General features: G+C 52.6%; 1 non-coding gene across 1 annotated transcript; it reads right to left on the bottom strand.

Annotated features, from left to right (window-relative positions):
- Nucleotides 1-3573: 3573 nt before the first annotated feature.
- On the bottom strand, nt 3574-3645 carry Trnaw-cca. Its single transcript has one exon. It is a non-coding gene; the product is annotated as a tRNA-Trp (tRNA).
- Nucleotides 3646-22487: the final 18842 nt, after the last annotated feature.

A 22487-nucleotide genomic window follows, 5' to 3' on the forward strand; every position in this document is an offset into this window, starting at 1 on the left:
CAGCGTTATTAGTGCAGTGGATGCTACCCGTGGTCTTCGCCTTCAGGCAGGTGCCGTGCTCTGCCTTATCTCTAGCTCGGAGACAGTAGTCTCGTGATCCTACCGGAGACATGATTGGCCTAAAACAAGCATAGCGTCTACTCTACTGTCAATACCAAGTGAACAGGATAGCTTGTAGGTTTCTCTGCCCACAGCCTGGAAGCCCGGGGTTCTCGTCCGTGCGATCCACCCCGGAAGAACACGTAAGAACGAGGAAGGGTTTCTTACGTCTTCTTTATTCCTCGTCTCGACCCCGAATGCCCCTGCGCCTCCCCCCAGCTGCGCCCTGCCGTCGCGTGGCGCTGCCGTCGGGCGCCTTGCCCTCTGCCGGCGCAGTCAGTGTGGCGGCAGCCACCATAAGCTCCATACTTCCTAAGAAACTGCCCAACCCAAAAGTGACCCCGAAGGGGGAATCCAAGCACAAGCTGATCGGGCGCGTGGCTTGCGTGGCGGTGCACTGATACACCTAGAGGTTTTTAAGGGAGAGGAGGATGCTCTTTTTTGATGTACAAGTACACTGGCTGGGCAACGGAGGGTGCATCTTTCAGGAAAAGGGTGCATGTGCGCCTGGTACACCCGACTACACCCTTTTTTCTTGGAGTGCACTTTGTTTCTTCAAGGTGCTTTTTTACGGTGCGAACCGGACGGTCGCGTCCTTGTGTACAGTGTTTTTTGTCGGTCATGTCAAGTTTCGGGCGATAAGTGTCTACGCTGATGTTCGCCACGGTCACGCGCTAACTGGGGACCTTTTAAAAGCTTTCAACTGTATGTTCCCGCGGACGATTTTTTTTTTTTTTTTTTTACTCTGCGGAGACTTCAACTGTGTAACAGACTCCTCGCGAGACGTTCGCGGGCCTGGTCGTGGCGGAACACTTCTGGCGCCCAGGGGCTTGTTCGGCTTCTCGGGCTTCTGGACCTGCGCGACATCTGGGTCAAACTACACGGCACTGCGTACGATCCCGCGTGGTTGCGGGTGTGTCGTCGAGCCGGCTGGACCACGTCTTTGTCCAGCAAAATCTGGCATCGGGTCTCCTCACCTGCGAGGGGGTCCCTATCAATACCTCGAAAATCAAGAAGCCGAACGTCAGTACGCCGAAAAATTGAAATGCCGAAAAATTGAGATACCAAAAAATTGAAATGCCAAAAAAAGATAAAGCCGGAAATCATGTCAAAAAAAAAAAAAAAAGGATGTGGTTTGTGACTACCACTTGCTTGTTTTCCGGCAGAACACTTTCCACTGACACGAGCCTGTTTAACTCGTTCTGCCAAGACACCAGTTTCTGTAGAAAAAAAAATGGATGTAAAATTCCGTATCCTTCTATCTGTCGTAAAGCTAGGCATATCAGTCGGACAAAACAGCTCTAAATGATCAGCAAAAAAAAACAAAAAAACAGCGCTGTTTAGTGTTCAGAGTACAAGAGCAGCAGCAATGTGCGGCAGTAATGATTTCATCGATTTGGAGGGAAATGGACGAAGACGCAGTTGTGGTGTGCTCCCAGAAGAAAAAAAGTAAAAGTTAGCTGTAAAGACTTACGTGCTTGACAAGAAAGTAGGTTCTAGACACTATTGGAGGAGCGAGAAGCGAGGCGAATGCAACGCCATAATGATTACCTACATTCCTCTAGAGGGTACTCACAAGATCATCTCGAAGGCCCACGCAAGCCATGCTCGGGATGGCGTACGAGGCGCTTTTTGAAGTGCTCAATTTCGTAGCAGATATGGGACTTGCACTAAATCCAAGAACTGTGAGTACAGACTTCGAATTGGCAGCAATCAACGGTATTCGGTCGTTGCTCCCGTCGCCGTATGTGCATGGTTGTCTGTTCTATTTGTGATAATCAGTATAGAGCAGTCTGCAGCACCTAGGACCGGCAGTGCTCTACAAAAATGATGTAGGTGGCTTCCCTATCAAAATGAGGCAGCTTACAGCCCTTTCGTTCTTGCGCACCGAAGAAGTACGAGATGCCTATGCGTCCTTTAAAGTTGAAACCACTCTTCCCGCAAATACCTCTGACCTGTCGCGATGGTGGGAGGACAACTACCTGCTTGGGAAGTCACCCCGCCGTGCTGCCGGGATAACACCGTCGTGATCACACGAAGCCCACCGGTATTCCCGCCATCCCTCTGGAATGTGCTTGCCCTCGCTGAGAACGAATTTACAAGGGGCAACAACGCCGTTGAGGCATGGCACCGACGATGGGAGGCAGGGCCGTAACCAGGGGGGGGGGGGGGGGGGGGTTAGGGGGTTCTGACCCCCCCCCCCCCCCGAAATTTTTTTCTGGGTACGGCCCTGGTCGGTGCACTTGCAGCCAGCCGATTTTAATCTCCACCTCTGCGCACGCGCAGTGGCACCGGTCGGCTACCGGGTACCAAACCGGGACCGGTTCTTCGGTTTGCTATAACTCTCCATTATATGCCACCGATGCACATGATTTATAGGCGAAAATAAGACAAAATGGCCGCCGTTGTCCTCGAAACTCCCCCCCCCCCCCCCCCCCCCACCGAAATTTTTTTCTGGGTACGGCCCTGATGGGAGGTATTGGTTGGTGGACACCACGTAAGCGTCTTCCGGCTCATCACCACCATGAAAATGACGCAAGATAGAGTCGAAGACGACATGGATGGAGCGATCAGAGGCCAACCCTGCCGCTCTCAAAGCAAGAAGCAAAAGTTGCGCGAAATTTGTTTGGCAGCTGCTCTGGGCAACCGGGACAATGTCGACGTTCTGAGCTTTCTCCAAGGAATTGCACAAAACTTATCTGTCTGAAATGCAACAAACAAGGAATCGCTCTGCTATGCGAGGGGATATGCAGTAATATATTTTTCCTTTTTTAAAGGCTTGAACCATGCGAGGGAAGCTACACTCGGGGACAACCTTTCATGGCTATTAGAAAAAAGGGCGAAAGCGCGCACATCGGCCGGCGGAAGCTCTCCCCTAACTTTGATCACATTGCCAAGAAAATTGATCCTGCCAAGGAACTTTATATGTCTTTATAACTAGGTGATGTTTCGGCATTTTGAAGTTTCGATGTTTTGGCTTTTTGGTTTCTCGAAGCTTCGACTTTTTAGATTTTCGGCTTTTTGTATTTTCGGTGTTTTAAATTTTGGCATTCCGATAATTCGGCATTTTGACCTTCGGCGTTTTGAATGCCACCCTTGTCACAACCACCTCCACAAGCACCTTCACAAACACGTCAGCGGTGTGTGCGTTTGCACTGGTCGTAAGACAACATTTTTGATGAATGTCATTACCAATTGTTAGACACATGTAACTTGTGACCTTTCTAAATATGAGAAAAATGTTTTCACCTAATTCATCACAAACACACACACACAAAAAAAGAGAAGGAATTGGGACAGGGGGAGAAGGACGCAAGTCGTGGCTCCCATGCTCACTCGAATAAACAGTTTTTCTTTCTCGCGATTGAATTGTTTGAGGGTCATGTCGGACGCTTTTGGAGAGTTTGAAAAGAAAAGAAATGGTGCATCAATCTTGAAGATCACAATTCGATTACTAGAATAAAAAAAGAAACCTGACCCGGACGTGATTTGAACACGCAACCTTCTGATCTGGAGTCAGACGCGCTACCGTTGCGCCACCGGGCCTCTCAAATGTTGTCCCATGTTGTGGAGCGATGATGCAGTGCTGTTGGCACTGTACAAGAATGACGACATAGTAGTGACTCTTTTCATGACCGCGGAATCTTTCGAGTGCCTTCCTCCAGTTTGAAAATCCAGTTTTCATGAAACTGGGTTCAATGACTGCAGAGATCCTCTCTAAATGCTTGGATGCATTTCTGACAAACAACATTGCAGTCTTCGATTTATTGAAGCCAGGAAAACCTTTCGAACCACGAGTATTGGCATGATCTCTTGCTGTTGTTCTTTGAGGATTCGTAGTTCTTCGCTGGGCGGAATCTAAGCAGAGGCTGGTGGCCCGCTTCATCTGTGTTGTGGCAATCCGCTCCACGGTGAGCAGACAATCCGACCGTGTTTCCACCATCATCGAGGGCTGAAAGAGTTGGAATGAAAACACAAAAGTGTGAGTTGAATACATACACCATTAAAAAATATATACAGAAGTTTCCAGCATCCTTGAGTGGCCAATACTGCGCTTTGCGCCAGCGCCCTCAGAGAAAGCATCACCACTTCACCCGGCATGCTGGTGTCAAGCTTCGCCACTTTAAACCAAAGCATTGCGGCGAAGCAGCCTGGTTTTCTCGCTTAGGAGCAAAGTGGAGGCTCAGCCCACCTCTCTCCCCTTTGACAGAGCAAACGCTAGAGAGGAGGCGACCTCCTCCCCAGCATTTGCTCTGCTGGCGTGAAAAGAGGCGGGAGCAGTGTTGGACAAAATACTCGGTAAAATTATTTAAGTTAAGTTACCAAATACCTGCTTCTTAAAGTATTTAAAATACTACTCAAGTTACTTTCACTGTAAAGTATCTTGAGTAGAGTACAAATACTTAGAAATGTAATTCAACTACTTTTGAAGATACTTCCGCATTGCGTAATTTGTATTGACGTCAGTGACAAACACAATTATACATTTCCGAAAATCTGGTTTACCAGAATGGTTTATTAGCACACAAAACGGAAAACAAAGAAACAAACGAAAACGTTGTTTATGCAGTCCAATCATAAGGAGCAGAATATCATTGATACATGTTACAAAACATTTCTGGGACAAAAAGAGGTCGCTTTAGCTATTCGCAATGGCTGTCATCTGGATGATCGTCGTAAAACAGCAGTAGCAGGCGGGGTCTGCGACGCATAATTCTAGTTTTGCTTTATACGAGCAGCCTTTTGCTTATTTTTTCCCGCCAGGAAGGTGTGGGCAAGCACCGCTCTTATGAAGCCGATCATCCAGGAGCTAGGGAGCGCGATTCTCACACCGTAGCACCACCATCGCTGAAATTTGTGAATAATGAGATAACTGAATATCACGTCCTGCGGCGGACCTTAGACGCATCGTTGAACTACAATCCATATTCCCTATATGGCGAGTTCACTATAAACGAACTTGGGATACGGAAGTGAGTGAATGGACAACAAAGAGAGCCAACATAATAACCGCGGCACTCATCGCACCTTCTCCAAGTTGGTTGCATTCAGAAAGGCACTCAACTTTGGGAGACGTTGGCATTTTGAGAGGTCATCCTGCTCGTAGTTAGTTTCCTTTCATGGTCCTCTGCTTGTCAATGTTCGCCTACACACAGTGTTCGCGAGAACAACTGCAGGACTGACGGCAAAAAGAAAAGAAACATCGACGTTTTGCCGTAGCACTTGTAACTCCAACGCCCTATAGGTGGCGGGGCGATAGTTCCAAGATGGCGGAAAAGACGGGGATAGATTCTCCAGGATTTCCCGCACGCCTGCTCGCTGAGGCTGGTTAGTGCGATAAAAATAGTTTATTTGTCTACAAATGCGAAGCGGTCAGGGCAGGAGCATATTACAGGTGACGGAGATGTTTATGTACGTTAGGAAAATGAGCATGTTGATATTTTCAATTTGCGGAAGCATCAACTTGCGAATATTTGGGGAGGCCGAGCGCGGTTTGCGCACCGGCCGCTGTCACTTTTTGTGGAAAAATATTTTTGAGTGTATGAAAATATTGTGGTTTCTGTGCTCTGCTGCTCACCCGTCGCGGTTTAAATGCACTGCAACACGTGATCAAACTGCGCTATGGTCATTGATAGAAAGTTTTAGGATAGCGTGACCGCAGGCTACCGTACGTGAATCGTTGCAACTGGAAGCTCGCGCTGCGCCTATAAAGCATAAATTTCAGCCCACGGAAGCATAAATTTCAGCCCACTTGCCCACGGTAGCCGTGTGGTAACGCTATACTGAAACTGCTTGACGTCATCAGCGTGTTTACTGGTTTTATTTATTACTCAATCAAAATGAATATTTTAATATACCGTGCATTTTTTGTACCATGTAATTTGCAACGTTGCGACCCGCCTTGCAAAAACTGCCCGTCGCTCTTGTCGTGAACGGTTGGCTAACACAGACGCACTTAAAATGCTTCTAGTATTTTATTATTTGCCTTTGTAATTACCTGAAAGCTAGTATGCATATTCTTTCTTTTTGGAGCATGTGCTCATGTTCCTTGTAACGGCCTTAAAAAGTGAAAATATGCCCGATGTCTATTGCTCGACATACCCGTCGCGCGACCAGTTTTTAGAGCGCAGCTCTTACCGCTCATTCACACTGGAAGCGGATCCGCGTTCGCAACCGCAACCAAAGACTACAGTGGGAAAAAGATCTTAATCGAGAAGATAAACGACTGGCCGAGACATCAGCGGTGTGCAAGAGTCATTTTGAACCGCGCCTTATCCTTCGGGACTACGTGCACATCGTCAATGGCGAAGAGGTTAGGATTGTATGCTGCAATATATTATGACTATTTTTTGTAGTCCTTTTGCGTAAGATGTTGCTGGATAGTATCTGTCATGTGCTTGCTGTGTATGTCGATGAAGTGTATTACCACTTTTGAGGAGTCATAAAGCAGTGAGTTGAGAATAATTTTTTTTTATATTAGGGGTGATTGAAGTTTATGTTCATATTGTATTTTAATGCTTCATGTACTCCCAATTGAGGTATTTTTTCACAGACTGCCTTCTACAAAAGACAATTTGCTGTATACGTTCGCCAGTTGCAGTGGCACCTTGGCCGTTCCCAAACGCGCTTGGTCTTTGTTGTGTGTTGGCAACCGAGGATATCCAGGGATGCCGGTGAACTGGTGCACGCGCGCATGCACGAGACGTTCGACTGCTCTGGTCCCAACCCGGTCGGTTGTGCCCGCTGTATGCTGTAATGTATATATTATGTAAAGATTAAATACACAACATTGGCGACGAGGATGGGATCAACCTGCGGCGGAAGACCTTCTAGAGCGCCGTTCACGGCGCCATGGCAGAAGCAAAGGCATCAGCGGCGCCGGCATTCGGCGGCATCGAAGAGTTCGCACCGAGCACCGGTGCAACATGGCCACTGTACCACGAAAGACTTGAGTTCTACTTTATCGCAAATGAGATCAAGTCAGCCGAGAAGAAGCGTGCAATCCTGTGCACGGTCTGCGGGGCGGCAACGTACGCCATCATTCGTTCACTCTGCTCACCGGCTCTACCTTCCGAGACGAGCTACGACGACATCGTCTCGCGACTGGCGGCCCACTTCAACCCGAGGCCGTCCGCCATTGTTCAGCGTTTCCAGTTCGGGAAGCGCGACCAGCGTCAAGGAGAAAGTATCGCCGACTACATCGCCGAGCTTTGTCGGCTGTCGGAGCACTGCGCTTTCGGAGCAACGTTGGACGACATGCTCCGAGACAGGTTAGTCTGCGGCCTCCGGGAAGAGTCCCTTCAGCGACGGCTTCTCTCCGAGCCGGAACTAACCTTCGCGGTGGCCAAAGAGAAGGCGATAGCAGCAGAGTACGCCCACCACCAGACAGAAAAGATCAGGGGGGCGTCCGCAGAGAGCAGCGATGTGTGTCGTGTTGGTAAGCAAATGGCTCCGAGAGCTAAGCCTAATGCCGAGGCAGCAAGAGAAAGGACTGCGTCGAAGTCACAGCAAGACGCTGGCAAGTGTTTTCGCTGTGGAGGGTCACACGCACCAGACGAGTGTCGTTTTCGACACGCACAGTGCCACTTTTGCAAGCAGCGGGGCCATATCGTGAAAGTTTGTCGACGAAAAGCGAAACAGTCCTCACCGACGCCTAGGCCTACAGGTGGCAGCAGCCAGAACGGCCGGCGGCGCGACATTGAAACAGCGGATGTTTTTGGCATCTTCCAAATGACTGCCGAGGAACCTGCTATCCGCGTGGTCGTAGAAGTGAACGGGAACCCTCTCGAGATGGAAGTCGACTCAGGAGCGGTGTGCTCCGTGATCAACGAGAGAACTATGCGTCAGCTGCGGTTGTCCAAGCACAAGCTGCGACCGTGTGACTACGTCTTCGCACGTACAACCAGCAGGAATTGAAAGTGCTAGGCTCCGTGATGGTCCAAGTCACCTATAAAGGGCGTCAAAAACGACTGCGTCTCGTCGTGATCAAGGGAGCAGGCGTAGGCTTGCTTGGCCGAGACTGGTTCAAGGCTCTTGGGATTGAGCTGAGAGTCAATCAGCTGGAAGAAGCAACGAACAATCAGAGCCCGTCCAGCGCAGCAGTGCTGAGTCGTCACGCCGACGTTTTCCAACCAGGTCTAGGCAAGAGCAAGGGACCACCAGTTCGAGTCGAAGTGGAACCGACTGCCCAGCCCAAGTTTTTCAAACCGCGTCCAGTTCCCTTTGCCTTACTACCAAAAGTGGATGAAGCCTTGGACAAGCTCATCAGGCAAGGCATTTTGGAACCGGTCCGACATTCCAGTTGGGCGACTCCAATAGTACCTGTGGTAAAAAAAGATGGCACAGTGCGAATCTGTGGCGAGTACAAGAGTACGGTAAACCCTGTGGTCCGTTGGGAAAGCTACCCCCTACCCACACCTGAGGAACTTTTCGCGAAGCTGGCAGGCTGTGCAAGGTTTTCCATGCTTGATTTAGACCAAGCGTACCTGCAGCTGACAGTTGACAGTGAGACAGCTGACCTTCTCACCATCACCACACACCGTGGACTTTTCCGTGTCACGCGCCTACAGTTCGGAGTAGCTGTTGCAGTCGCTATTTTTCAGAGGTACATGGAAGAGCTGCTGCAAGGGCTGGAAGGGGTGCAAGTTTTTCTCGATGACATCCTGGTAGGCGGTAAAGATGAAGCCGAGCACAACACCCGTCTGCAAGCTGTGCTTCAAAGAATTCAAGACGACGGTGTCCGGCTAAAAAGGGACAAGTGCGTTTTTGGAGTGGATGAAGTTGTATTCCTAGGATACTGTCACAAACTTTCTGGAACGTGGACGAAGGGGGCCGAAGCACCCGCCGAGAAGAGACGACACGCAGCCTGGTTGAGGGTGGACGATGACTGACCGGAGCGGCGTGCGCTCAACGGTGTTTATTCGTGTGGTGAACAATGTTTCCCACCGAGGCTGGCGGCCATCGGCGGGTGGACGGGAGAGGGCGCTACATGCTTGTCACATCCCTCCCCCCCAGTTTGTTTTTCCTAAAACAAAATATATAAAAAAAACACACCGCCGACACCAACTCGGCGTCTGCTCGTACCAAGTCCTGGCTGGTCGACGGCGAAGATCACCCAGGCGAGTAGCGGTCAGGTGGCCTTCGCTGCCGCGTACTCCGCCTGGGCACTGGAGTCGATGGGCCAGGTGGGGCAACGCCGGGCGCTGCCTGTACCGGTCGCGCTCCACCCGGTGGAGCTGCAGGGACCGGATAAGGGATTGGCACCGGTCCAACGGGTGCCTGAGGAGTGGCGACGCTTGTCGCCTCCGGGGTGGGTGGCGCTCCGCTGGCCACGACTGGTGCTGTTGGGCCCCCTGCAGGCTGGTCCTCAGAAGCGACTGCCGAGGGTGGAAGCCAGGTTCCGAGGCGAGGCCTGACATGATCGGCGTGCCGGTGCCAGGTGGTCCCGTCGGGCATGCGGACGAGCAGCGACGAGGCACTCGCTGGTGAAACCACACGCCCGGCAGACCATGGTGGGCCAGGACGGAAGTTCCTGGCGTACACCGACGCTCCCGGCTCCGGCAAAGGCCCGGGACGGCACCCTCGGTCAGCAGCCAGCTTCTGCTTCAGCTGCTTAAGGAGCGCCGTGGACCGGAGGTCTGGATGCAAGACGTCCAGGGGGGTCTTGACCATCCGGCCCAGCAGAAGCTCGCAGGGGGCACGGCCAGTGACCTCATGCGGTGTGGTCCGGTACTGGAACAGTACCCGGGCCACCTGCGTCCGGAAATCCCCGGGCTGGCTCCTCTTGAGCTTGTTCTTGAGGGTCTGTACCACCCGCTCTGCTGCACAATTTGAAGCGGGGTGGTACGGCGGAACCAGCATCCGGCGGATCCCATTCCTCTGCAGCCAGTCGAGGTACTCGGCGCTAGCGAAAGCGGGACCATTGTCGGACACAACGATGTCCGGCAATCCCTGCGCCGCGAAGACCTGCCGCAGAGCCGCAATGGTCGCGCTTGCCGAGGGACTGGTGACTGGCAGTGCCTCCACCCACTTGGAGAAGGCGTCCACTACCACCAGGAAGTAGTGGCCCTTGAAGGGTCCCGCATAGTCCACATGCAAGCGGGACCACGGCCTCTGTGGGAACGGCCAGGGGGTGATTTCCACGTGGCGCGAGGCTCGCTGGTTCTCCTGGCAGACCTGGCAGCCTTGCACCTGGTGCACGATGTCCTGGTCCAAGCCAGGCCACCAAACGTGCGACCGTGCCACCATCTTTGTCTTTTCAATGCCAGGATGCCCCGCGTGCAGCAGCTGCAGCACCTTGGCCCGCAGACTTTGTGGAATCACCACCCTGGAACCCCACAGGAGGCAGCCTTGCTCCAAGCTCAGCTCGGCGGTCTTGTGGCTGTACGCCTGGTGACGCAGCTCCTCCCCTCGGGCAACCGCCTTGACCACCTGAGACAGGACCGGGTCCCGGCTGGTCGCCTGCGCCACCGCAGTCCTGGTGAGCACCCCCGGGTAGGCCCGCTCCAGCAGGAAAACGTCAGCTGGCTCTGGAACGGCAGCAGGCACCTCCGGCAGGGGCACGCGGCTCAGAGCGTCAGCAGGTCCCAAGTCCTTTCCAGGGCGGTAGACCAGCTTGTACCTGTAGGCTGCCAGCGTCAAGGCCCAGCGTACCACACGAGGCAATGCTTGCACTGGGACCGCCTTGTCAGGTCCCAGCAGCCCCAGCAGCGGCTTGTGGTCCGTGACTGCCTCGAACTGCCGGCCCCACAGGTACTGATGGAAGCGCTGGACCCCGAAGATGAGGGCCAAGCCTTCCTTGTCGAGCTGGCTGTAGCGTTGCTCCGCCGCATGAAGCCGACGAGAAGCAAACGCCACAGGGTGTTCCTGACCATCCTGACCCCGGTGCGACAGGACGGCTCCTACCCCAAACGGCGACGCATCCACGGTGAGGACTACAGGCTTGGCCGGGTCGAAGTGCACCAGCACTGGAGCCTTAACGACCAGCTCCTTGCTGTGCTGGAAGGCCAAGTCCTGCTCCTTCTTCCAGGCCCACTGCTGACCGTCACGAAGCAGTCGATGCAGCGGCTCCAGATGCGTCGAAAGGTTGGGCAGGAACCTCCTGTAGAAGTTGATGAGGCCGAGGTAGCTCTGAAGCTCCTTCTTGCTCTTGGGCTTCGGTGCCTTGAGCACGGCCTCAATCTTGCGGGGTGCCGGGGCCAGGCCAGCCTGGGAGATGATGTGTCCCAGGTACTCCACGCTGGGGGTCAGGAACACGCACTTGTCCAGCCTCAGCTTGAGACCGGCGTCCTGTAGTCGTGTCAGGACTTTGCGCAGGTTCTGCAGGTGGTCCCCGTCGTCGGTACCGGTAACCAGGATGTCGTCCAAGTACACCGCCACGTGCCTCATGCCCCTGAAGAGGTTGTCCATCTCTCTCTGGAAGATGGCTGGGGCTGAGGCCACGCCGAACGGTAGGCGTGTGTACTGGAAGAGTCCCATGGTAGTCGAAATGGTGACATACTTCCGGGCGGCATCCTGGAGCACCAGCTGCTGGTAGGCATCTCGGAGGTCGAGCTTGGTGAACTTCTGTCCCCCGGACAGAGCCGACCAGAGATCTTCTACCCGAGGCAGCGGGTACTTCTCGACGGTAGCGACGGGGTTGATGGTGACCTTGAAGTCCTCGCAGATCCTGACGCGGCCGTCTCGCTTGAGGACTGGAACAATCGGTGCAGCCCACTCGGAAGACTTGACGGGCACCAGGATACCCTCTCGCTGCAGCCGTTGCAGCTCCTGGGTGACCCCGTCCTTCAGGGCAAACGGCAGCGGACGCGGCTTGAAGAATCGAGGCCGGGTTCCCTCGGGTATGTGGATGCCGACCGTCGTGCCGGCGAAGGTGCCCACCCCCGGCTGGAACAGGGACTGGAAGTCGGTCAGGAGGCTCGGGACGTCTTGCAGCGCAGCTTCTTGGTACTCCGGCAGCCGAACACCCAGCGAGTGAATCCAGTTTCGGCCCAGCAGCGTCGGCGACGACCCCTTGGTTAAGTAAAGGGGAAGGATTGCCTCCCTGTCGCCAAGGCGAACGCTGACTTGGGCCCGACCCTGGACCTGGGAAAGCTGCCCGGAGTAGCTGCGCAGCATGACGTCAGACGCCTCGATGGACACGCCGGGGAAGGTCCGCTTGAACAGCTTCCCGGGCATGACCGACACGCTGGCCCCCGTGTCCAGCTCCATGGTGATGGGGTGGCCGCAGATCTCAACAGACACCAAGTAAGGTGGCACAGACGAAAGTTTATTCAAATGCCACACGTCGAAGATCTGCGGCTCGTCGGCCACGACGTGGACCCTAGCTGACGACGAACCCGGGCCTGGTGCCGCTCGTCCCCGCCGCGTTCTCTTGCGACGACCACCCTGGCCGCGGGCTTGGCTGGAACCCGGGCTTGAACCAGGCTGCTGCTGCTGGCCGCCGCTCGTCCTCCCCCCTCGGCAGACACGTGCGAGGTGCCCAGTTCTCCCGCACGTGAAGCATTGTGCTTGGACGAACTGGCACTGTGAGGGGGAGTGGGCAGCACCGCAGCGGCTGCAGGCACCGCTCCTTGCCGCCATCTTGTTCACCGCCGCTTCCGTCGACGGTGAGCCGGCCGCACGCGCTATCTCGCTGGCGTCTTTCGCTGCTGCTTCCATCGCCAGCGCTGCCTTCACCGCGTCGTCCAGGGAGGGGTCGGGGAGCTCCAGGAGTCTCGTCTGCATGGCGGAGTTGTTGATGCCGCAGACGAACCGGTCCCGGAGTAGCGAGTCCAACTGGTCGCCGAAGGCGCAGGTGCTCGCTAACCCTCGTAGCGCAGCGACGAACTGCCCGAGGGTCTCCCCGTCCTGGCGGCTCCGGTTGTTAAAGCGGAACCGCTCCATAAGCGTGGACGGCGCCGGGCTGAAGTGCGAGCGCAGCGTGGCGGGCAGCTCACCCAGCGTTTTGACGTGCGGCGTGGCCGGCTTGAGGAGGTCGAGCAGGAGGCTGAAGACACGGGTCCCGCAGCTGGCCAGGAAGATGTCCCGTTGTTTCCCCTCGGGCGTGTCATTCGCCCGGAAGAACACGTGGACTTGTTCTTCGTAGACTGGCCAGGCGGACCCATCTCCGTCGAACGGCTCGAGCCTCCCGTAGAGCGGCATGGCGACAGGAGCGGGCGGCGGTGTTGCGACTCTCTCGGCGGCGTGGGCCGAACCGTGCACGTTGGTGGCCTCCAGTGCCACGGTTCCTCGTCGCCAGTGTCACGAACTTTCTGGAACGTGGACGAAGGGGGCCGAAGCACCCGCCGAGAAGAGACGACACGCAGCCTGGTTGAGGGTGGACGATGACTGACCGGAGCGGCGTCAGCCGAGTGCAGCTGTAGCCTCCACCATGGTAAGGAAAAACTAGCGCCACGAGGCGCTAGTGGCAGGAAGGCGAACATACGTCTGGTCGGAGATTAAAATTGGACTCGAAAGACTGCCAGATGGCGCCACCACTGCCGTTGGCGTGCGCCGTGCGTCCTCCTCCTCCTCCTCCTCCCCCCCTCTCCCCCGGTTTCTTTTTTTTTTTTTTTTTCTGGTTTGTTTGCTAGACTGGTGCCGCGCCGGCCGCTGTGAGCGGCCAGCACGGCACCGGTCTAGCAGACGAGCCGCGCGCGATACACTTCACAACAACTGCGCTTCACGTGATAATACCAGTGCAATCAAACAGAAACAGCACGTTCATTGAAATGCATTTTTTTATTGAACCCCATTCAAATGAGTTGCGGTATTTCAAACCCGTATCTATACAAACTCCGTTGGCAGTCCACCGCCCTCAAAGGGGAATCAAGAACTGTAGTAGGCACTAAACACAGTAAAGTTGTCAAATATGTAAAACGAAATTAATTACTTCAACGTACAAACTAAGAGAAAAGCACTTATCATCGAATTATCTAAATGGCTCTATAAACAACTCCCACAAACTGAACTTCTGAATACCCAAACAAACAAATCAACCCCGAAATAAAGGAAAAGGCTTGCAGGTGAGCTTCATAAGAATAAACGATAAATAAACCATAAACAAACTCGCTAATAGGCAATGCAATTAAGAAAGAAAGAAAACAACTACTGTTTTGGAGTGACTACATCTCTGACTGTAGGTGCTTTATCGGTACTCTATCCTAACATATAAACACAAAGCTGTCAAATTAACTGAAAATTGCTCTGACAGCAACTCACCCAGAGGAGCAAGTCCTTGCAGCAACGGATTCGTAACAAGAACGGTGGGGCACGCGTTTTTCCACAAACGAATCTTCCTACAACTTGCAAACACGGTAGCGCCGAAGCGCTCGCTGCACAAACAACGCTGGCGCAGCTTGCTCGTCGGCAAGCCGGGCAGGCTTCCAAAGTCCTGGCGATTTGCATACGCAATCCATTTCGATGCACTGATGGAAAAATCGAATTTCAAACGCTCCTGTCGTCTGTTGGAAAGCGGAAGAATGAGCACTCCGAGTTACTTCGCCGCGCTGTAGACTCCGTAAAACGCCGTCATGAGGCAAGCAAAACACTCGGCAGAATCTCTGTCAAATTAGAGACGTACATCTCTAATTATTATAAGCGCGCAGCAGCGTCGCACCGTACTTGCCGTAAAATCCGCACTTTCGATTTTAGCACGCGCGGAACGGTTTGAAAGCTAGGATTGGCTAGGACACCCCAAAAACAAACAAATGGCTTGGAGTGACGAGCGAGCGCAAACAAAACAAAAAAGACAAAAACGGTCGTTTCCCTTCGCTCTTACTGATTGGTCGGAAGAGCCCAGAGTGCTTCGCTTTCGGTAGCGAAGATCATATACACGTCGCCTGCGCTCAAAATCATAGCGGTGAATATGAGCATAACAGTTTGGTCGGAGTCGGCTGGGTAGACCTACGAATCTGCTCTTTGGATGGACGTACAAGAGAGAAGCCAGCGATGCGGCGCCCCTATCGGCCCACCCGGGAACTCCGGAGCTGCATTCGGCTGGCGGCGTGCGCTCAACGGTGTTTATTCGTGTGGTGAAGAATGTTGCCCACCGAGGCTGGCGGCCATCGGCGGGTGGACGGGAGAGGGCGCTACATGCTTGTCACAGATACAAGGTCAGCAAGGCAGGAATACAGCCGACAGACGACAGGGTCAAGGCTATCCATGGGGCACCCGAGCCAAAATGCAAGGAGTTGCAAGCGTTCCTAGGGGCACTCAACTTCTACAACAGGTTCCTACGGGGAGCGGCACACAATTTGGAGCCCTTGTACAGGCTGCTCGACAACGGCCATAAGTGGAGATGGACTACGCAGGAAGCAGAGGCTTTTCTGCGGGCCAAGCAGCTACTGCAGTCTTCGGACGTCCTTGCCCATTACAGTGTCCACCAGCCACTAGTCATGGCATGTGATGCCTCTCCGTACGGACTTGGGGTGGTACTCAGCCACGTTGATAGCGAAGGCCGGGAGGTACCGGTAGCCTATGGCTCTCGAACTATGACAGCTGCCGAAAGGAACTACGCACAGACAGACCGGGAAGCTCTGGCGATAGGTTTTGGAATACGAAAGTTCCACAAGTTCATCTACGGTCGGCATTTTCGGATCGTGACCGATCACAAACCTCTACTGGGACTCTTGCATCACGCAAAACCGATGCCTCAAGTGCTGTCGCCGAGGATGTTGCGATGGTCGTTAATGTTGTCGGCTTACGACTACGAGCTGGAGTACAGGCCTGCTCATCAGCTCAGGAACGCGGATGCACTGAGTCGACTGCCTCTAACTGTGGAAGACAGCTCAACTGACGAGAAACTTTTTGAAGTCCGGATGCTGGAGACTGCGCCGGAGATTCCGTGGGATGCCCAGAAGATTGCCCGATGCACCCGGAACGACCCAACCTCGTCCAGAGTTCGACATTGGACGGGGGTTGGATGGCCTCGAGGCAGGCTGCCGGACGAGTTCAAGCCATTTGTTCGACGGCAGCACGAGTTGTCGGAGTATCGGGGATGCCTGCTGTGGGGATGTAGAGTCATCATTCCAGAGCAAGCGAGAGACCAGGTTTTGGAACTGCTGCATACCACGCATCCCGGGATCGTCCGCATGAAGGCGCTTGCCAGAAGCACAGTTTGGTGGCCGGGTATCGACCAAGATATCGAAAGGAAGGTCCGAACCTGCCTGCCCTGCCAGGAGACAAGGCCGCAACCTGCACGTGCAAGACTGCATCCGTGGGAATTTGCCAGAAACCCATGGTCCCGAATCCACATCGATTTTGCAGGACCCTTCCAAGGAAAGGTTTTTCTTCTGGTGGTGGATGCGCATTCGAAATGGCTGGAAGTCATCCAGATAGCATCCATGTCGTCAGCAGCAGTTTGTCAAAGGCTGCGAGTGCTGTTCGCAACACACGGTGTTCCCGACACTATAGTCTCGGACAATGGGACAGCGTTCGTCTCACAAGAATTTGAAGAATTTTTGCAGAGAAACCAGATCCGGCACGTTAAGGTGGCGCCATATCATCCATCGTCAAATGGCCAAGTGGAGCGCATGGTCCAAGAAACTAAACAAGTCCTCAGGCGCATGGAAGGAGGCGACATGGCCACCAAGTTGGCCCGATTTCTTTTGAGTCAGCATATTCTCCCGCACTCAACGACCGGAAAGAGTCCGGCGGAATTGTTGATGGGTCGGAGACTCCGTACTGCACTGGACCGGCTTCACCCAGACCTACAAGCAGAGATGGTGGACAAGCAAGAGGAACAAGCGCTGCGGGGAAGACAAGGTGTACGCGAATTCGAGCCGCGAGAACCAGTCTTAATCCGCAATTATTTAGCAGGCCCCAAGTGGCTACCCGGTATCATCACTGAGATCACCGGTCCGGTGTCTTACAAGGTTCGCACCATCGACGGTCGTTTCTGGAAGCGGCGCGTCGACCAAATCCGGAGACGGGAGTGGAGCACATACCTGGACGAGGAGGAGCCTACGACAGAGCTGTCACCTCAGCAGCTCTCCTTACCAAGCGAGCCATCGCTTAGGAATGAATCGGTGGAAGAGTGCCCACCATCTACGAGTCAAGCGGACTTCCCTGAGGAGTCAAACCCAGTGGCAACACCTCCAGCTTCCCCACAACGTTCACCTGCTTCACCCCATGAACCGAGGCACCAAACAGTGTTGCCAACTTCAGCGCCTGCGCTAGAACAGTCAAATCGTCCCCAGCGACAACGGCGACGTCCCGACTACCTAAAGGACTATGTGACCTAGGGGGGAGGGATGTTGTGTGTTGGCAACCGAGGATATCCAGGGATGCCGGTGAACTAGTGCACGCGCGCATGCACGAGACGTTCGACTGCTCTGGCCCCAACCCGGTCGGTTGTGCCCGCTGTATGCTGTAATGTATATATTATGTAAAGATTAAATACACAACAGTCTTGCACCTAAAGGCCCGTTCACATTCTTGCGACCGAGAACGACCGAGGGAGACCAGACCGGTTTTTAAGCCTCTTGCGATCTTTTAGGACCAGCTCCGCGCTGCAGCGCATCCGGTCCTAAGGAGTCGCAAAAGGCTTAACAACCGGTTTGGTCTCTCTCGGTCGTACTCGGTTGCAAGAGAGTGAACGGGCCTTTACACAACGCTGGTCCCCGCATCAGCAACACGATGACCAAAAACCATACACCAGTTTAGTGTTCCTCTCACCATTAAAAGAGAGAAATTTATTGAGATTTATTTGTCTATTTTTTCTTATTTTATCAGTATCGCGTGGTGTCTTTCGCAGCTATTATGCGTGCAGCCCAAGTGATAGCGTTGCTGAACGACCTGTCAGTACTGGGAAAGGGAAGGGGGTCGATATTAATCAAATGATCTCCATCAAAAACACGCGAATAATAAAAGTAGAGGATAGCACACACTTTAGAGGCATTAGTGCAAAGGAAAACCCATAATTTTTCACATTAGCGATTGTTCTGCGTCGCGAAAAGCTCCAGTCGAACCACAGTAGTGCACGCCGAGCAGCGCCGACGACGAGGAGGCCATGTCCGCTGGGCTAGCTGGGCTCTAGACATGAACCGCGTGTGTCGCCGGCGCTTCGTTCTTCTTTATTCAAGCCTCTTGCCACAGTTTCTAGGGCTCAGAACAGCAGTGCTACGGTGTCGTCTACGCGCAAAATCTTCACGCGGTGGCCGCCGCTCTTGCCACTACCAGAACTACTTGTAGAGTGACCACCTACCTGCCAGCGAAATGCGGGACAGGCAAGGGGGGGTTCGAGGAAATTTATAAACACATGCACCACGAACCCAGGCTCCGTTAACACATTTAATATCCTGTGCTGTTAATACATCCGCTAATTGTATTGCGCCTATTAAGCTAAATTAATTTTCACTCAGTGATATATCGTTTATGCTAAATGTGTTATTAATATGTCGAAGTTGAAATTATAAAAATCGAGGTAGCAGAACTCAATGCATCAACTGGAAATAAGAAACAGTAAATCTTTTTCGGGTTATTGTTTCCTGTCAACGCTTACTTTTATCAACATGGTCCTAAACAAACTTTTAACATTATATTCTTTTTCGACCGTTGCGAGTGGTATAGGCTTTTTCTCTTGTATGGCTGTCTTCACTAAAACAAAAATCCACAGCAACCTTGTCGCGTTGACACAGTGATTTCAAAATAATTACAATATTTTATATTCAAACTCTTGATGAGCAACTCTTCTTAGAATATTTTGCCAAGGGAAGAAGCACAACGGAGCATGCACGTCGTTTTTCCTGCAAGAACGACGGTTGCAGTGATGTGATTGCTGCGCCAATTGCGCCAAACTGCGCCAAGGGGCTAACCCTGCTACATCTTGCTACATTTTGCCAAAATATGGCTAATTTGCGCCAAGCCTACGCCAAAGGTCCAATTTCGGTCGCCTTTCAAAACCGAAACTCAACTGAGAACCGTAATTGAGCATGCGTGAGCTATAGGTGGCGCAAGCGGCCGGCCGACACAAAGTACCCGGCATCAATCGTCCATCCGGTCTTGCATGCATGGTTTTTGCCGCCGTCTCGCGTTTCGCGCCCTCGCTGCCCTCGTCGTCACGGGAATCTCGTCTCGCGTCTTCGTTTTACATTTCTTGATGTGCGGACACTCCGTCGCTAGTGTGCCGGGTGCCAGCTATGCCATCATGCTGTGAGACAAAACCACGTTTTTGCGCGGCGAGAGTTACTTTGTGAGCTGAAACGCTCGCGCGACCACTGGGTCACCGTGGTCGTGCGACGTCGGGTGTTACCGTCCCCACGTCGCTGCAGATATGGCGCTTTCTAAACTTTTTTTTATTTTTTTATTTGATGTAGAGAAAGGAAATCAGAGATGTTAGCCCGGAGTTGATCTCCTGACTGGCTACTCTGAGTGGGGAGGGGAGTTAGGGAATGAAAGATATAAGTATGAAAAGAAGGCGTTCCATCTCAGGCCCACACACACACTTACACGCACGCGCAGTACATAAATTAGAAAAAAAAAAAAAAAAGGCGGTCAACGTTTGCGACCTTAGGTCAGAGTCTTTTGTCAAGGCCTGTTGCTGACAGAAACTTTAGAAGGGCATTCGTTGACTTCGCAGCGTGGCTTTCGTCATCCCATGGTCCGAGAAGATGTTGAAGAGTGAGGGCTGATCCAGTTGTCTGATGAATGTCTTCGTAGAGCTGGTGCCGATTATCAGTATACTTAGGGCATTCAAGTAATACGTGTTTGATGTCTTCAATGGTTCCGCATAGGGGACAGTTGGGTGATTCGAGCTTTCCGATGAGATGAAGGTAGTAGTTTGTGTAAGACACTTTTAGGCGCATTCTATGAAGGACTGCCTCCCGTCGCCTCTTGAGACCGCGTGGAACTTGGAACGTTAAATTTGGGTCAATTATTTTTAAGGACGAGCTCTGGTGGGCGACCGCTTTCCAATGACGCGCTGCAGTAGACCTCCCCAGGAGTGCCACAGCTGCACGAATGTCTGATCTTGTAAATGGAGCCATAACTTGCTGAACGTGGTCATGGCCACGTGCAGCCATAGCATCAGCCATTTCCTTTCCTTGTAGGCCACAGTGGCTAGGTATCCATTGGAAAGAAATTGAATGTCCTAAAAGGTTAGCATCTGCATGAACTTTCAGAATTTGTAGAACTAATTGCCTATTTGGACTCTTTCTACGTGGAGACTGCAGCGATTGGAGAGCTGACTTAGAGTCAGTAATAACTGTCCAAGTGCGAGGAGACACATCTAATATGTAAGAAAGCGCCTCACGAATGGCTACCAACTCTGCCGCAGTGGAGCACATTCTGTGAGACAACTTGTGGCCCGCGCTCAGACAGAGCGCCGGGGACGCCAATCCAATCGATGATCCTTCAGGTGTAGTCGATGCATCTGTGTATAAATGGCAGGAGGAAGAGTGCCGCGTATATAAAACAGACAAAGAAAGCTGACGAAGAACAACTGGAGGGAGCGCTGATTTTTTAAATTATTCCTGGGATGTCTGTGTGGAGCACAAGAGGGGGCAACAACCAAGGAGGCGTAGCGAGGATGAGAGAGTCCTGATATGCATCTGGAATGTTCTCTTTGTGATCAATAATGGCCTGTGCAATGCGGCTGTAGAAACACCTCTCCGGTATGTCCGCTAGGTGGTGCGAGTCATGCCGTGTAAGGTGCGTTATGTGATTTCGTAGAGTCTCCTGAACGCGAATGGCTCTGATAGGTAGGCAGTGAGTTTCAGCTATTGTATCAATGGTCGAGGTTGAACGAGGTACCCCAAGGCATACTCTGAGCGCCTGTGCTTGAAGAGATTCAAGCTTTTTCATGTTTGTGGGGCTTAAACCATGCATAACTGGCAAGCTGTAGCGGAGAACGCCAACGAATAAGCTGTTATATAAACGCAGAAGTCCAGCTACGGATGTCCCCCAGGTTGTGCCGCTTATAAACCTCCCTAAACTAATAAATGCTGAAAGCTTCGTCTTAAGATGTTTTAGTTGCGGATTCCATGTTAGGCCCTTGTCTATATAAACTCCGAGAAAAAGATGATTTGGAGTGTAAGGAATATCTGTACCATGGAGGGAAAGAGGGTAACGGCTCATTTTCATCCTCGTGAAAGCTACAGCTGCTGATTTTGTTAGAGCAATTTCAAGCCCCCGATCGTAAAGAAATTGGGATACTTGAAAAAGTGCCTTCTGTAGTTGAGCATGTACCTGCTTAAGAGAGGCAGCGGTTGCCCATAGGCAGATGTCGTCGGCATAAAGTGTAAGGTGCACGGAATCTGGTACAGCCTTCGTAAGCCCGATAAGTGCGATGTTAAAAAGAACCGGACTAAGAACGCCCCCTTGGGGTACGCCCTTCGCTAAAACATGATATGAGGTGTCGCCTTCTTTGGTGTGCATGTAGATTGTTCGATTATGGAGGTAGTCAGCAACCCAGTCAAACAGTCGCCCACTAATTCCAACGGATTGGAGTCCTTGTAGAACGGCTGAATGTCGGATATTGTCGAAAGCTCCACGTACATCGAGAAACACTGCTATAGTAAACTTTCCCCGAAGCTTCTGGTCTTCAACATGGGCTACAAGATCGATGACGTTGTCAATCGAGCTACGGCTTTGCCTGAACCCCGTCATTGTAGCTGGATATGCTGAGCTTGATTTGAGGAACCACTCCAGCCGTGACAGAATTAACCGCTCCATGCATTTGCCGACGCAGCTAGTTAAAGAAATTGGCCGGTAAGACTTCAAATCAAGAGGAGACTTACCCGCTTTGAGTACAGGAACGATGTTCGCAATTTTCCACGCTTGTGGAACACGACAGTTTGTCCATGAGTCATTATATATCTGAAGCAGCAGCTGGCGAGCTGCTGGTCCTAGGTGGGCAAGTGTACCGTAAGTGATTTTATCTGGACCAGGCGAAGAAGAGTGATCAAGGGAGGCTAAAACTTCATCTAGTTCTGGCGCACTGAAGATGGCATTCATGGGAGCTGAAAAAGAAGTATGTTCAGCGCTTAAATGCAGTGAAACATCGTCGTTTAAGGCTGGTAGAACGAGTGAAGCGCAAAACTCTTCAGCGATGTCACGTGGCGAGCGACCTGTGTGGAGTGATAACGCAAGAAAAGGCGTTTTTTGTTGCGGTTTGGATCTTAGTCCGCGAGCAACGTGCCATATTTTTGACAGTGGAGCACGGGGATCAAATGAGGAAGCACATGTTCTTCTCCACTTCTTCCGACCTAGTTTATCCAAGTGACGGCGGATATGTTTTTGAGTGCGCCTGTCTACTCTTACGTCAGCAGCTATTTTGGTTCGTCGAGCGCGACGCTCTGCCCGTCGACGAATCGCTCGAAGTTTTTCGTATTCCGCATCCACAACGGTGCGCGAGGCTGGGAGACGGACAGTCCTGGTCGCTTCCGTCGCTGATAGCTCTATCGTTG

This window comes from Ixodes scapularis, unplaced genomic scaffold (assembly GCF_016920785.2).
Source record: "Ixodes scapularis isolate PalLabHiFi unplaced genomic scaffold, ASM1692078v2 PGA_scaffold25__3_contigs__length_428684, whole genome shotgun sequence".
Taxonomy (NCBI): domain Eukaryota; kingdom Metazoa; phylum Arthropoda; class Arachnida; order Ixodida; family Ixodidae; genus Ixodes; species Ixodes scapularis.